This window comes from Coffea arabica, chromosome 6e (assembly GCF_036785885.1).
Source record: "Coffea arabica cultivar ET-39 chromosome 6e, Coffea Arabica ET-39 HiFi, whole genome shotgun sequence".
Classification (NCBI taxonomy): Eukaryota; Viridiplantae; Streptophyta; class Magnoliopsida; order Gentianales; family Rubiaceae; genus Coffea; species Coffea arabica.
The window spans coordinates 37,668,428-37,685,706 of NC_092321.1; positions in this window are offsets into that span (position 1 = coordinate 37,668,428).

The following is a 17,279-nucleotide window of genomic DNA, read 5'->3' on the forward strand; positions in this document are numbered from 1 at the left end:
AGACGCTCTTTGGGCGAAAGTGCATGAAATTTCACTTACTTGCTTGGTGAGTGTACTACTCACTTGTTTACTACTATGTGGCTTGGTTACACTTGAAATTGATGCCTTGAATGTTATGTGCACCGTTGACATTGATTGAAGTGAGAGTGTACTTGATCACTCTCACCTTTATGTTCAATATGACTGTTTCCTGTGATACTTAAATGGTACATGAAATACTGGCTTTGGTGTCGTTTGGACGAGTATCCAACGGCCATTACTGTTACTACTGAGCTCAACCCTATTGGTAGTTGATTGAATCGAGCCGGCAAGGGCTTGGTCGTGAAAATAGACGAGCCATGGGGACTGTTATATGGAATCTTGTAGTATGAGACTCTCGATTCCGGTATACTCGAGTATTACCAATTTTAAACTGTTTGGAGTTCGGATCCGGTAGGGGTATGTTGGGTGGAAGGAATGGAAGTAAAGTGGAGCCTACGGTTGGTTACTCTTTAAACATTGACGGAGGGTCAATGTGGTCCGATCAAGTATCCAAGCGAGGAAAAAGGGGCTCTTGAGAGCCGTCCGTATCCTTTGACCAATTTTATTAATGTGTGATCTTGGTTTACTTCTTTATTGAATGAATTGGGGTGAAAAGTCTTTTGCTTATATGAACTTGGTTGCTTGAGTGATAGTATCTCACTGGGCGTAAGCTCACTCTATTCCTTTTGTTTTCCTTACAGGAATTTAAACACTTTTGCAATGGCTTTGATAGTTGGTTGCCGAGTTGAGCTAGTTGTAAATATCTTTTGTATAGCTCAATGAATGAAACCCTAATTGTATTTTGATCCGTTTCCTCTTTTGATTTGTAATTTGCAAACCGTACATGTATAAACCGGTAGGATCACGTTTGTATGCTATTTTGGCTTGTAAATACTTAATGCAAGCTGTACATGTTTGATTGATGTTTGGGATGGTTCTTGGACAGATTCGGCTTTCATGTCGACTCCGATTTTCATATTTTGTGATTTTGGCTTGTCTGAGCGCGCTTTTAATTTTTCCGGAACGTGTTAGATCACGGGTAACGGCTAGTTAGTCCTGGCGAGAGCTGGGCAGGCAGTCCGCTAACCTCTTAGGTTCGCCTTAGGGGAAGGTGGGGCTGTCACAGGTGGTATCAGAGTCTAGGTTTGAATTGGCCTGGGTGTATTAGAAATGCGCGACTTGAGGATTATTTTGATTATGTCCCTTAAGGTCATTTACGTTTATTTACCTTTTGGTGTAGGATGGACGGACAGAGTGGGCCTAGTGGTAGCCCTACTGGTGATCGACCCCGGGGAATGCTCCCGACGATTAAGTACCAGATTAGGCCAAGAGGGGCCGTCATCCGTTGGAGCCCGGCTAACCGCCTCCGACGGTGTGAGTGCCGCCATACCTACGCCTACCACAACACTGTTGTGTTGGCCGTGGCGGAGGAACAGAAGGAGTTGGCAAAAGATAACGCTAGGCTCGAGGCTGAGGTGAACCAATTGAGGGCGGCCAACGAGAAACAAGCCAAGCGAATCAATGATTTAGAGTACGATGTGATCGAGTGTGAAGATAGGGCGGACCGACCTCTGCGCTCAGCTTAGGGAGGCACGCGAGCGTTTGGCTAAGCGAGCTCGGAAAGTTAGGGTTCGAGCCGAGTCGATCCTGAACCTCTGCGACGACTTGCTCGAGAAGGAGAGCGACGAGGCGTCGTGCACAAGGGCCGGGGCAGGAGATGAATCCACCCCGTCGGGTGGGTTCACTAGCCCGACGGCGGATTAGGTCGTACTTTTGGGGTCTCTTGGAGGTTTTTGACTATTGTATATAGGATGGATAGGGATGGATAGACCTAGGAAAGAGTGTTAGCTAGCCGTTTTGTACGTTTGGACTAGCGATGCGTCTATTACTTTTGATGATGTCTTTTCCTTGTGGACTGTTTTGTTGTACCTGACTTGACTGCTTGATGATATGTGCCTTGTTTGACTTGTTTGGAATGTATATATATGCTTTGTTATTAAAATTTTGGGTTCTTATTTACCGGTACGGTTACTTAGTGCTCTAGTTACGTTTGCCTAGATTAATAGATTTCATGGAAGGCACATGTAGTGGACGGGGACGTGGGCGTGGGAGTAGGTAACCTACGTCAGACCGGGGTGCTGGGAAAACCTCATCTGGACCTAATCCTGAACCGAGGGTTGACCCCAACGTGCAAATAGCTGCCGCTATGCAGCAAATGACCAACCTGCTGGCACAAGTGATGCAGCAACAGGGCCAAAACCCGAACCCTAATCCTGGAAACCCTGGCAATCACGTAGAGAGCGACGATAGGGCTCTTGAGAGATTCCAGAAGTTCGCCCCACCGAAGTTCATTAGGGGGTCCGACCCGGATGTCGCCTAAATGTGGCTCGAGAAAATGGTAGACAGTTTTGCTGCCCTGCACTACACCGAAGAACGGCAGGTAACTTTTGCCAGTTTCCAGCTGGAAGGGGCGGCCCGTTCCTGGTGGAATGTCATTCGGCAGAAGTAGGAATGGGAGCAGACGCCCCAGACCTGGGTGAATTTTATGAGAGAATTCAACGCAAAATTCTTCCCTCCTCTAGTCCAGGAACGGAAGGAAGATGAGTTTATCCGACTCCGCCAAGGGGCTCAGTCTGTGGCGGAGTACGAGAACCAGTTCACCCGCCTATCCAAATTTGCTCCTGAGCTGATCATGACCGAACAACGTTGAATAAGGCGTTTTATCCAGGGTCTGAACGTCGAAATTCAGAAGGATCTCGCGGTGGCCCAGATTAATGCTTTTAGCGAGGCCGTGGAGAAGGCCCAACGGGTAGAGAGCGCTAGGGTACAAGTATGGAACTTCCAGGCAAAGAAGCGAGGGTTTCCTGGAAGCAGTTCCGGGCAAGGAGATAAAGGTAGCCCCTCCAAGTTCGGATGAGGAGCGGGAGGTGGACGACAGTCGGGTTTCGGCAGAGGGGCTCAGTCCAGGGGTGGCTCAGCCGGGAGAGGCCAAGGCGAAAATTTCCAGAAGGAATGGGACTGATGTGGGTGGGACTGATGTGTAGTGGAATGTATATATTGCAATGTTTTAGTGGAGTTGTGCCGGTAATAGGAATGGAAAGTGCTGGAATAAGAAATGGAAATGGAACCGGCAGAAATTGGAAATGTTTGGAATGAAACTTGTTTAAGGTTTCCGTGGCTGCATGGTAAATCCAAGATAGTGGAGGGCCAGTTTGGTCTTTTCACACTTGTTCGACCTTCCACTTAGGTTCTCACTCGTAAACTAATTCCAAAATTTACCCCGGATGAAATTCGATAGCCTACTGAAGCACTAATCTTGCGAGAATTCAATTATCGAGACTTCATTGTCCTAAAATAATTATGAAGGTCCTAATCTAAAAACGATTTCGTCTTAATACTAAAGTTTCCGTTAACACTTAACATTATTAACACTTAAAATTAGCTATCGAAACTCAAAAATTTAATATTAAAGCATTAACATAATCTACATCAAGAAGTATTAATTTATCTTGGCAAAATTCAAATAGTCCAATATTTTGCACAATTAACTTATTTGCGACTTTAAACTTATTAAAATCAAGTTTGACCTTAAAATACAACCATAACATTCTCAATATTTATTTATCATTTTATTTTCGAAACATATTGACTTTATTACTTTTAAACCATGAAATACCTATCTTCAAGTTTATAAACTTGTATAATGTTTAAACTAATATACTTTCTCAATCCAGTATTAATTATGGCTTATAGATACTCCATTTTCCTTTGTAAGACTAACTAAGCTCTAGGTTGTTTGTGAATTAAATTTTGTTTCACAACCTTAACTTCTCAGGTTTTATAGTCTCTTAAATATTATAAAAAAATAATTTAAGTGATTAGGAGCCATTTCGTGTATATAGTCATAACAAATTACCTTAGAGTTTCTAAAACATTATATGAGTCTTAATCTCATTACCAATTCAACCATTCAACATAATTCAGCAATATTACTTGAAAATCCATTAGGTTTGGTAGCTCTAAAACACGGTTAATGTTCATATATAAATTTTAAGATCTTATAAAACATTTGAGCTAAGATTAAATCATTTCATTCTAATCTTAATAATTGAAACTGATGGAACTTTTATTTTATTTTTTCCTAAATTTTCAATTCTATAGGAATTCAATTAGGCATTTAATTTACCCATTCATTTGTTACATGTAATATTTCTAATAACGGATTAAACGTAATGAAATAAATTCAAAGTATACACATAATTTTCCGAGTTCTCACATCCTCTCCCCCTTAAGAGAATTTCGTCCTCGAAATTCATACCTTCAACTACCTCGGTAGACCCCAGAGTCTGTCGACCAATAGAGGCATATGTTTCAGTTGGCACTTGTGGTCGGTTCCTTCCTTCAGTAGTTCGTTCAGAAGTAGTGATACGAACTCGACCCAACAAGAACCTGTCTTGAAGAACCAAGTCGATCAGGCAGCGGAAGGATCTATCTTGATCAGGCTATGGAACAATAACTACCTTGCTAGACCTAAAGAGCACCCGTCTCTAAAAACCTAGTGGATTGGTTATTGGCTTGAAAGAACAAGATGATGTGATCATCTTGCCTTGAACACCACAAGTATCCAAGCTAAATACTTGATACTATTCAAGGAGAAACGCAAGTTCCATCAAGGAACTCCATAAAAGGAGACAACTCTCTTTTTATTAATTCATCTTCAATCTCATGTGCCTGAATAGTTAAATAAAGTTGGCTATTTATAGCCTTACAAAACTCAAAACCCTAATCTAAATTGGAAATAATACAAACTTCCTTATTTGACTTGACACAACTTCCTAAATAAATTTGGAAACAATTAACTACTTTTCTAAAACTATAATTCAATTAGAATAAGAAACTAACTGACTCAATTGGCTTAACTATGGTCAACATGACCTTAGCCTTTATTTCCCTTAATAACTCAAGACTAACTAACAAGTATTGCTGGAAACTGACTTAAATAAATAACAAGAAATAAGCATGACAAATCTTCAATGATTCTTGAACCCGATTGCACCATCAACCATCAATTGAATTTCCTTGAATTTGAAGGGAATCCAAATCTTCATGTTCTCATCAAGTAGTTCCATATCCTTGTCGATGATTACTCTCTCGTGGTTGCTTTCTTGGGCAGTTGCTAACCTGATGGTCTGCACTCCCACAACGCAAACACTTTCGCTCCTTCACCTAGCAGTTATTTTCGGTGTGGTTTCCTTTTCCACAGTATCCACAGATTGGTTAAAAATTCATGGCTTGACTTCCCTGTGGCGTCATCCTTGATTGACACCTTTTAATCTGAATTTCTTGTGACGGAGTTCCTTCTAGTTGTTGCATCTGAGAAGAAGATGGAAGTGATAGTCTCACCCCACCAGCTCCTTTTCCAACTTTCGGTGGTGGTACAGTGTTTCTAGATGCCTCAGGGTGGCTACTACTAGGTGCATCTCTTTTCCGTACCTGAAAAACTCTCAATTTGGCTTTTGAAATCTCAATCCTTTGGGCTTTCTCAAGGGCATCACTAAATGTTTCTATTTGGGCCGCTGCGAGGCCATCTTGAATTTCTAGATTGAGGCCCTGAATAAACCGCCTTATTCTCTTTCGCTCTGTAATTACTAATTCCGGGGCAAACCTAGACAGCTTTGTGAACTCAGTTTCATATTCTGCCACACTTGAAGTTCCTTGGCGAAGTTTTATAAAATCGTCCTCTCTTTTTTCTTGGACTAGTGGTGGAAGGAATTTTTCATTAAATTCTAGGACAAAATTCATCCAAGTTCTCGGAGTTTGTTCCCTTTCCCACTTATTTCTTATAACATTCCACCATGATCGAGCCGGTCCTTCAAGTTGGAACACAGCAAAGTTTACTTCTCTCTCCTCGGAATAATCTAGTGCATCAAATATATTCCTTATATTCTCCAACCAATTCTCAGCTATATCGGGGTCAGGACCCCCAGAAAATTTAGGAGGAAAAAAAAACTTTTGAAATCTCTCTAAAGCCCTATCCTCCCCTATTTCTTGGTTTTCAAGTTGGTTCAGTTGTCCAATTCCCTGGCCTTGTTGGGGTACCAATCGCTCTAGTATGTCTGTCATGTGAGTCAAAACTAATCCAATTTGGTTTTCTACCCCAACCCTAGGTTCAACGTTTCGGTCGGCAGTAGATTCTTTATCTCCTCCTTGATTTTGAGGTCGTCTGGGTTGACGCCCACGTCGTCGTCTCCCAGCTTCCATTCTCACAACTAATCTATACATGTATGTGTAAATGGCTCACTAAACCAAAATTATCTATGCACACGTGTATTTAACAATTTTCAAAATGAGCAATAAAACTATATCCACAGATAACAATTTCAAAAATAACACATTCACAGTTAACATAGAATTTAAACTAGTCTCAATTAAGTTGTATGCCATTACAAAATTAGAACTAATCAGGTCATAATACAAGTTGGAATCAAAGGTCATTCATCCAAAGTTTAAAAATCTTTAGCACGCCAACCAATAACTAAAGTACATTCATCTCCAAGAATAACCAACCTTGGGATTTCTAGTTAAAGCCTCAAGTCCCATGTTCAAACTTAGAGAATATGTACAACTGGCTCACTTAAGCGTCAAGTGGAAACCAAGTCAATTCGCACTAGGACAGGCCATCTCCAGATGCAAATCAATTCAATCCCCACTATTCCTCAAAGAAAATTTTTGCAAGAGGTCTCACTCAAGCAATAGATCCAAGATTCACATTCAGTTTTATACATATACTTGCGACGATTACAAGCCTAGAGGATACCTCGAAACTTACGATTTACCTAGTCAAATTCGATCATATAGATATCACTAGTACCAATGTTCAAGAAACTCAACTATCACTTGTCAAATCAAGCTCACACAATTCTCTTTAGTTTCCTACAATATAAGAAACCCTAGTGTGCAAACCCCCTTAGAAACAAACACTTCAATATTACTCAATCAATCATCAAGTACTAAGATCACATTCCACTTGCTAGACAATCAAACTCCACAGTCTGGCATCCTATACTTAAAGCCTAGGATACACTACAAAGATCTAGAGCCTAAGCTCTGATACCACCTGTGACGACCCCACTTCCCCCTAAGGCGAACCAAAGGGTTTGGCGGGCCGCCTGCCCAGCTCTCGCCGGGACTCACTACAAAACTCAAGCATGAATATAATCGATGGTTCTTAAAAGCTCAACCGGAGTATAATATATCCACCAGTCCAACATACCAAAGTACAAGTCCAATACTTCATCTAAATTTTCATACTAATAACTTAAGTACAATCCTTATGTTCACAATTCAAATCATTCTTACAAAAGTATAATCCCCAAAATATCATGAGATTTACATTCACTTCAACCACAAGTACATCATACCATAAAGTTTCACAAATTTTCAAAATAACCATTACATTCCACAAAGAAAATCAATCACAACCCAGATAAAGGATAATCCACGGTACTCCAAATCCTTGTGCTTGAGTAACTATCCTTCTCGAGCCCTGCATAGAACTAAAATGTTTTTGGGGGTGAGCTAAAACTCAATGAGGTTTCAAAAGGGAAAATCAAGTATTTATAAACCAATGCGTAAGTGTTACTTTGGAAACACATGTAGAAGTAATACTTTTGTTGGCAACTTTATTATGAGTACAACTCATAAATCATTTAAAAAACCATTAACGTACATTTTGAATGCATGACCACATAAATATATTCTCATGAATTTTAGCCAAACAAATAGTGGCTCGTCCGACTAGAAGAACATTACAAGGATTGCTTCGTCTCAGAGATTAATGCTCATGAGGAGTCTTACCCGAGAAATGTCAACTAGGAGAGCAATAACAGTATTAATAGTAAAGCAAACACAAAAGGATACAGTACTCGGTCCACTTCCCGTCCTTATAACTCCCATCGATAACTCCCTCGGTTGACTGGCCATCACCTTATCCCTCCAGTGGTAATACTCGAGTATACCAAAATACAGTGCCCAGGGTTATCAACCTATCCGACCGAGTCCGCTTCTGGCTCGAATAGGTGATAACGAAGGGGAAAAGGCCTTGTTCAGCCAATGTGATAAAGTACACATGGCCTACAGCATACGCAAATAACATATAAACAATGAAATATTGAACAGTTAAGCGATGCAACAACGGTTAGGTCGAGTGTGATAAAGTACACACTCGCCTAGAAATAAGTACTTTTCATTCAAGTGAACAAGATTCATCAAGTATTTGACCACTTAGGCATGAAAGAAGCACCCATCAAGTCACATCACGTATATATATAAGCAATTATACAAACAGTGGTTATAAAAGTTCGAGAATCAATTTTGTGCAAAACAGTTTGGAATCCCTCACCGTAATCCGGAGCAAAGCAAGAGCAAAAGCAGGAAATTAAAGAGCTTCTCGGTGTCCTCTGAATCACCTGAGATTAATCACAATTACAAATTACCTAGATGCTCGATTAAGGCGAATAAAAGAAAACCTCTTAGATACACACACTCAAGCCTTAAGCTCAAACAAATTGAAATAGGAAGTTTTAACTTAATCATTGGTATAAAACCAAAAGGAATTTAAAAGTCCCATTTCCGAGATAAATCGTGGCAAGGACTATCAATTTCAAAAGAAGAGTAAAATGCTTAATTTGGCACGGAAATCGAGAAGGTGAAAAATGTGTTCGTACTAGAAAATTTTCAATAAAAGCTCAAGTACTGGAATATAAGTGAAAAAGAATCATGTTTTCTTGCCGAGCAAGTTTTCTACACTTTTCATTTAAATTTATTAAAATCTAGTGTTTTTAACAATTTTCCTCTAAAACAACTGGCCCGGAATAATTTTTTGAAAAATTTAGAGTTTGGAAGTTAGTGCAATTATTTCTTAAAATAATAAAGCTAGTGTAAGCAAAGAAAAGAATCAACAAGTCAGCAAGGGTTTAAAAGTCCCGACACTCGAATTTAACATTATCGTACTATACTCAATTTCTATAGCTTAATATTGGAACAAAACATTTCAACAAAGCTTGGTCAAGAGTACTCGAATTCAAGGGCCAAAACGGACTTTACGATTTCAAATCATTTGCACATTGTATTCCCGGTTGCCAAAATAGCCAAATCACAATTTAAACATCAATTTCACTAGGGCTTCATCAATCATTAGCCCTAAGTCTCAACAGATTCAATTTCAAATAAAATTCAACAAAGGAAGTCCAAGGTATCAAAACAATTCCAAATCACAAACCATGGACCTTCCAAATACATTTCAGCCAACCACTTGAACAAATTCACCAAAATTAAACTCTTGCAAAAATTTACTCAAATGGCCAAGAGCTTCATCAATCATTAGCTCTTGGCATCAACCAAATATCTCTTACAACAAGTCAACTAGAAATTTAACTCAAACATAAAAGAAAGTCACGGTTAGCTTACTCATAAGCACACTTAGGAACTCAGGTTTTCTTTTCTTGTTTCAACAATCAAGAAAAATCCAGCAATTGCCAATTCAAGACATCCATTAAATCTCCATCTTTTATTTACTTGGAACACATCAAATATACAGCTCATAATCAGTCCAATCCAAACCAAAATGAATAACACATGATTCCAGAAAATCATCTCACACAAAAACCTCGATTAATTCGGCCAGCTATCAAATCCCATTTCCAGCAATATAGTAGTTTATATAGAGCTTTTGTCCCTAGTTTTCTTCAACTAGACTTCACTTAACACATAAAGCTAACAAATTACATGCATTACGCAACATAAATTTCCATTTTACTGGAATCACAAGCTGCAAGACAAACATGCAAGCTCTCGGTTCCTCATCTTTGATCCAGCTCCCATTTTTTATTCTTATCAAAATTTCCCTTCAGCCAAATATTATTATTCATGGCTAAACCATCATGCAGCCCGTAATACAGCTACATGCATGACCAAATAAACAGCTATCCATTAAATTTGTTTCATAACCAAGTTCGGACAACATCAAACTCACTAACCAACCAGAAATTCATCCCAACTCTCTCGATTGACATGCATGCAACCAGATTTTTGGTATTCCTTCAATTTTCTTGCTTAATCCAAGTTAATTAGCTTCATGCAGAGCTAGATCATCCAAACTTTGGTTAGTTAAACATACATATAGCTCAGATCATCAAAACTTGGTCAACCGAAGCTATAAATTTCCAGCTTAAACTCTCGGCAACCATAGTTCCTGCTCAAACAGATTTTTCTGTGACTTAACTCATCATCCAGCTGCACAACCATCACATGCATGCTTATAAACAACATCATCTACCTCTAAGCAACTAGTCTAGGTCCAGAAATTACCTCAGCTTGGAGCTCAACTCACGCGGCTAACGGCTGCAACTTTTCTTTCTTCTCGGCCAGACCAGAAATGCAGTCCGTCATCTCTCTCTTTCCCCCTTGCTCTGGCTTGCGGCTGGATGAAGGAAATCTGGTCTCAAGCTCTTCTCCAGCTCACAGATGGAAGATAGACTGAATCGCAAGTCTCTCTCTTCCCTCTCTAGTTTACGGACAGAAGGAAAAGAAACAAGAAGCTCGGCTCCCTCTTTCTCACTCTCGTCGATGATACCAAGGCAGGGAAATGGAAGTGAAGTGGAGTTGTTGTGGGTGGGACTGATGTGTAGTGGAATGTATATATTGCAATGTTTTAGTGGAGTTGTGCCGGCAATAGGAATGGAAAGTGCTGGAATAAGAAATGGAAATGGAACCGGCAGAAATTGGAAATGTTTGGAATGAAACTTGTTTAAGGTTTCCGTGGCTGCATGGTAAATCCAAGATAGTGGAGGGCCAGTTTGGTCTTTTCACACTTGTTCGACCTTCCACTTAGGTTCTCACTCGTAAACTAATTCCAAAATTTACCCCGGATGAAATTCGATAGCCTACTGAAGCACTAATCTTGCGAGAATTCAATTATCGAGACTTCATTGTCCTAAAATAATTATGAAGGTCCTAATCTAAAAACGATTTCGTCTTAATACTAAAGTTCCCGTTAACACTTAACATTATTAACACTTAAAATTAGCTATCGAAACTCAAAAATTTAATATTAAAGCATTAACATAATCTACATCAAGAAGTATTAATTTATCTTGGCAAAATTCAAATAGTCCAATATTTTGCACAATTAACTTATTTGCGACTTTAAACTTATTAAAATCAAGTTTGACCTTAAAATACAACCATAACATTCTCAATATTTATTTATCATTTTATTTTCGAAACTTATTGACTTTATTACTTTTAAACCATGAAATACCTATCTTCAAGTTTATAAACTTGTATAATGTTTAAACTAATATACTTTCTCAATCCAGTATTAATTATGGCTTATAGATACTCCATTTTCCTTTTTAAGACTAACTAAGCTCTAGGTTGTTTGTGAATTAAATTTTGTTTCACAACCTTAACTTCTCAGGTTTTATAGTCTCTTCAATATTATAAAAAAATAATTTAAGTGATTAGGAGCCATTTCGTGTATATAGTCATAACAAATTACCTTAGAGTTTCTAAAACATTATATGAGTCTTAATCTCATTACCAATTCAACCATTCAACATAATTCAGCAATATTACTTCAAAATCCATTAGGTTTGGTAGCTCTAAAACAAGGTTAATGTTCATATATAAATTTTAAGATCTTATAAAACATTTGAGCTAAGATTAAATCATTTCATTCTAATCTTAATAATTGAAGCTGATGGAACTTTTATTATTATTATTTTTCCTAAATTTTCAATTCTATAGGAATTCAATTAGGCATTTAATTTACCCATTCATTTGTTACATGTAATATTTCGAATAACAGATTAAACGTAATGAAATAAATTCAAAGTATACACATAATTTTCCGAGTTCTCAAAGTCCCGGTCCCGTCCGGTCTCTCACGTCACTTACTATCCAAACTATCCAAACTAGATGACCATTGACCTCTTGTACTCATTCTGGCCAAACAAAGCTTACTCATGTTCCCAAAATACAAATCCCAAATACCTAACACCGCCTCAACTCTGGAGTACTCGGGCACAAGAATCCGAAATAAGATAATTCACATCTCGAGCTGGTCAGTCCCAAGAGTAAACTATCTACAATCAAAATTCCTACCTGACGTACCTATCTATGGTCCTCAAATACCACAAGAAAATGTCAGGCCTATAACATTCACAAGTCACAGCTTATGCTCGAACGAGAACTTAGTCCTTCATACTTATTCACCACTTAGTCCAGGCTCACTCCGCGCAGAGACCACGCGAACCTGGCTCTGATACCAACTGTGACAGCCCCACCTCTCCCTAAGGCGAACCAAAGGGTTCGGTGAACCGCCTGTCCAGCCCTCGCCGGGACTCAGTCGTTCACTTCAACCCTCAAACAAAACCAGAATAAACCCACAAGAATTGTTATTCTTGGTTTTGATGATCACAAAAGTTCGTTTATACTGACCAAGATTGATCAGGCCTGATGGAACAAGGAAAGCATATGTTTGATTGACTCCAGTCTACGATGCTTTGGATGTGGCAAACAAGATTGAAATAATATAAATGAATTTAGTCATTGTTTTGTTCCGATCAAAGATACTGTCTTTTAAGTATGTCTAGTTGGTCATTCTTGGTACTTTGAAATGTTTATCTAACCTCCTTCAAATACAAGTGTTTCTGTCTATCCAAGAATCAGGTTCAAATATGTCATGAAATGCAAGACAACCAAAATGAGAAGCAAAAACAGGACAATCAGGTCGGACGGCCGAAAGGAAACTGTCGGACGTTCGGAAGGATCGGACGCACACCTCGGACGCATATCAACCAGATCGGACGTCCGAAAAATTCCAAGATAACTTGCTAGCTCTCGGCCTACGATCGGACGCTGTGCTGTCGGACGACAAAAATCTCATCGGACGTCCGAACTTCAACTTGGCTATTTTCGGACGATTGGTTCGGACGATGATTTGATCGTCGGACGTCCGAAAGCCCCAACGGCTAGCTGACCCTTCATCTGCCTTCTATCCGTTGGAAGCTTTAATGAAGCTCATTTCTGTTCCCCTTTAAAAGCAAACTGTTCTGAACGAAGGGAGAACTTTTGCACACTTTGTTTACAAGATCTCAAGAGATTATTTAGCTAGAAAATAGTCTCCAAAGCAAGATTTGTTTTAAAGTGGTGTGAATTTCTGGTGAGCATTTCTTTTGTGATTGAAAGGATCTTTAGTGTAGCTTTGTTGAGGGTTTTCTGAGTGATTGTAAAACTTCTTAGCTTGACTAAGTGAGGCTTAGGGCAAGGAGGAAGTGCTCCCTCCATTGTACATCTAGTTGATCGTCTTCCATCAAAGAGAAGTTGCTCTTCCTAGTGTGTGGTCTTCAAGTTTGAGGATAGCTTGGTAGACACTTGGTTTGATTCCCCAATTTACTTTTCTGTTTAATAAAATTCTCATTGCTTATCTATACTTGTGTTTCTGATCAATATTGCTCTTGTCTTCTAATCTACTTGGTTGATCATTACTAGAAAAGAAGGAAATTTTCATTTAGCAAAAATTGCCTAAATCTGATTAAGATTTTGAATAACCCAATTCACCCCCCCTCTTGGTTGTCTTTGGGACTTACAATTGGTATCAGAGCTTGGTCTCCTTGAGATTAAGCTCTAACGGCTTGGAGTAAAGATGACAACCAGTCATGCTATGTTTGTTGAGGGGCAATCTGTTACTAGGCCTCCCATGTTCAATGGCTCCAACTATGTTAGCTGGAAAGAACGGATGATTATTTTTTTGCAATCTATTGATATTGAACTGTGATTTATTGTGAGTGAAGGACCGCATGAAGCTAACTTTCTTGATGCAGATACAGGATTGCTTCGGCCAAAAATGAGAGCTGAAATGAATGCTCAAGACAGGACTAACCTCACATTGAATGCCAAGGCCATGAATGTTCTTTATAGTGCCTTAGATTCAAATGAATCAATTAGAGTGAAAGGCTGTAAATCAGCCAAAGAAATGTGGGATAAGTTAAGAGAAATCCATGAGGGTGGTGACAATGTGAGAGAACAGAGAAAGGCCATCTTGGTCACAAAGTATGAATCTTTTAAGATTGAACCTCTTGAGGATATTGACAAAATGTTTTGCAGGTTCACTGACTTGATCAAAGATCTCGAGGTGTTGGGCAAAGAGTACACCTTGGGAGAGAAGAACAGAAAAATTCTCAATGCATTGGGCAAAGAATGGGAAAATAAAGTGACTGCAATAGAGGAGGCTAAGGATTTAAGTTCTGTGCCTATTGAACCTATCATTAACTCACTAACCTCTTATGAGTTAAAACTGAAATCTAAAGTGCAGGAGGAAGAGGATGCTAGAGCAAAAAGAAATATTGCTCTAAAGACTACTCAAAGTGAAGATGATTCAGCTCACTTGGATGATGAAGATTCGGATGGTGATGATAATGATCTTGCTCTCATCACAAGAGGCTTCAAAAGAATCTTGAATAAAAGGAAGTTCAGAAAGGGAGGACCTAGCAATCAATTCCAAAATTATTCATCAAATGCAAGGAACAAAGGAAAACAAGAATTCAACAAGAAGCAAGTGGACAAATGCTATGAATGTGGACAGCCTGGACACTATGCAAACGAATGCCCCATGAAGAAAATGAAAGATGGAAAAGCTGATCGAAAGCCAAGATTCAACAACTTCCAGATTACTTGGAATGAATGCAACTCTGAAGGGGAAGTTGAAGAAGAGGAAGAATCAGCTCAAATGGCCTTCATGGCTATTGGAGATAATGAGGTAACTTACATACACTCTCAATCTGAAAGTGATGATGAAGAAGATGATGATCTTGAATCCTTTGTTGAAAAACTGCATAATGCTTTGAAGGAATCTTATGATAAAAACAAGCAGCTAAAACAGAAAATTGCTTTTCTCATTCATGAAAATGCATGTCTCCTTCAACAAAATAAACAACTAAAGACTGACAATGAATGTCTTGTAAGAGCCGGATTTGATGTTCAGAATGAGCTTGATAGAAAGACAAATATTTGTAAAATGCTGAAGGAAAGACATGGTGATTTAAAAAGGAGAATGGACAACTTGGATGAGACTTTGAAAGCAAGAAAGCAGGAGTTTATCAAAAGGAACATGTCACCTACACATCCTACTATTTTTCAAAGAACATTTGCACACAACAAAAATGCACATGGTTTCACAACATATAGAAAAGGTGGATTGAGATATGTCAAACCAGTACATGTTAAGGACTCTTCCATTATGTGTGGTTTTTGTTGTCAAAGAGGGCATTTGAAAAGTGATTGCTATGTGAAAAGAAATCTGAACAAAGGGATGAAATGCATGTGGTTAGTTAGATATAATGCTAACTATTATGGACCCAAAAATTAAAATGGGTACCAAACACTTTCTCTTTTCAGGAAAAATGCTCACACAAGTCCAAATGGTTCATTGATAGCGGTTGTTCAAGGCATATGACCGGTGATCCCTCTTTGTTCATAAAGCTGAAATCAAGATCAAGTGGAAAAGTGACATTTGGTGATGATGTGAAAGCTAAAACAATTGGAATAGGTGATGTTGGTAAGGATGGTGAAACTTTTGTTCATAATGTGCTCTTAGTTGATAACTTGAGTTATAATTTGCTTAGTGTTAGTCAATTGTGTGATAAAGACTTGAATGTGTTGTTTAGAAAGCATGAATGCATTGTGCTTGATTCCAAATACAATGTTGTGTTCAAAGGTAAGAGGTTCAACGACATATATATTGTGGTTCTTGATAAAATTGATTCTTCTAGCTTAACATGTCTTAAAGCTTCAAATGAAGATCCTTGGTTGTGGCATAGAAGACTTTGTCATTTTAACATGGAGTTACTAAAGGAAATTTCGAAAAAGGAGCTAGTTAGAGGCTTGCCAAAAATCAATTTTGAAAAGGATAAAATATGTGATGCATGTCAATTTGGAAAGCAAACAAAAGTTTCTTTTAAACCAAAGAAGTGTTTATCTACTTCCAAACCTTTAGAACTCTTGCATCTTGACTTATTTGGCCCTACTCAAATCTCTAGCTTGGGTGGTAAGAAATACTGTTTTGTGATTGTAGATGATTATTCTAGATACACTTGGGTAATATTTCTTGCTCATAAGGATGATGCATTCAAGAATTTCACTTCATTGTTTGCTAAAGTGCAAAATCTGCTTGGATTAAAAATTGTTAGAATTAGAAGTGATAATGGAACAGAATTCAAGTATTGTGGTTTTCCAGAATTTTGTGATTCTAATGGCATAACTCATGAGTTTTCTATTGCAAGAACTCCACAGCAAAATGGTGTTGTAGAAAGGAAAAACAGGACTCTCCAAGAGGCTGCTAGAACTATGTTAAATGAATGTAGGTTGCCTAAATATCTTTGGGCTGAAGCAGTAAACACTGCATGTTATGTGATGAATAGAATTCTCTTGAGACCTATCTTAAAGAAAACTCCTTATGAGCTGATTTTTGATAAGAAACCTACAGTTGGTTATTTCAAAGTATTTGGTTGTAAATGTTTTATTTTGAATCTAAAGGAACATCTTGGTAAGTTTGATAAAAAATCTGATGAAGGAATATTTTTGGGGTATTGTGAGAATAAAAGAGGATACAGAGTTTTTAATAGAAGGACTCTTGTGATTGAAGAAGCTATACATATAACATTTGATGAAACCAATGATGATAATTCCAAAAGTCCGTGTGAGGATGATGATGTAGGTGTTCGAGCAGGAATGGAAAAGCTGTCAATTGGAAATGAAGGAAGTTCTAAACCAGCAGCAACTGAAATGGAAAATGAAGTTCATAATGATCAAGAAGAGGAAGATGAAGACAAAAATGATGATCCACTCAAAGATCTTCCCAAGGCTTGGAAATTCAGCCAAAATCATCCAAAAGAGCTTATAATTGGTGATCCATCCGAGAAGGTAAACACTCGTTCCTCATCTAGAAAATTGATTGACAATTTTGCTTTAGTGTCTCTTTTTGAACCCAAAAATGTCAATGATGCTTTAAAGGATGAAAACTGGATTTTGGCAATGCAAGAGGAACTTAATCAATTTGAGAGGAATGAAGTTTGGACACTTGTTGATAGACCTCAAAATCAACCTATCATTGGCACAAAGTGGATTTTTAGAAATAAGTTAGATGATAAAGGTGTTGTTGTAAGAAATAAAGCCAGATTAGTTGCTAAAGGATATGC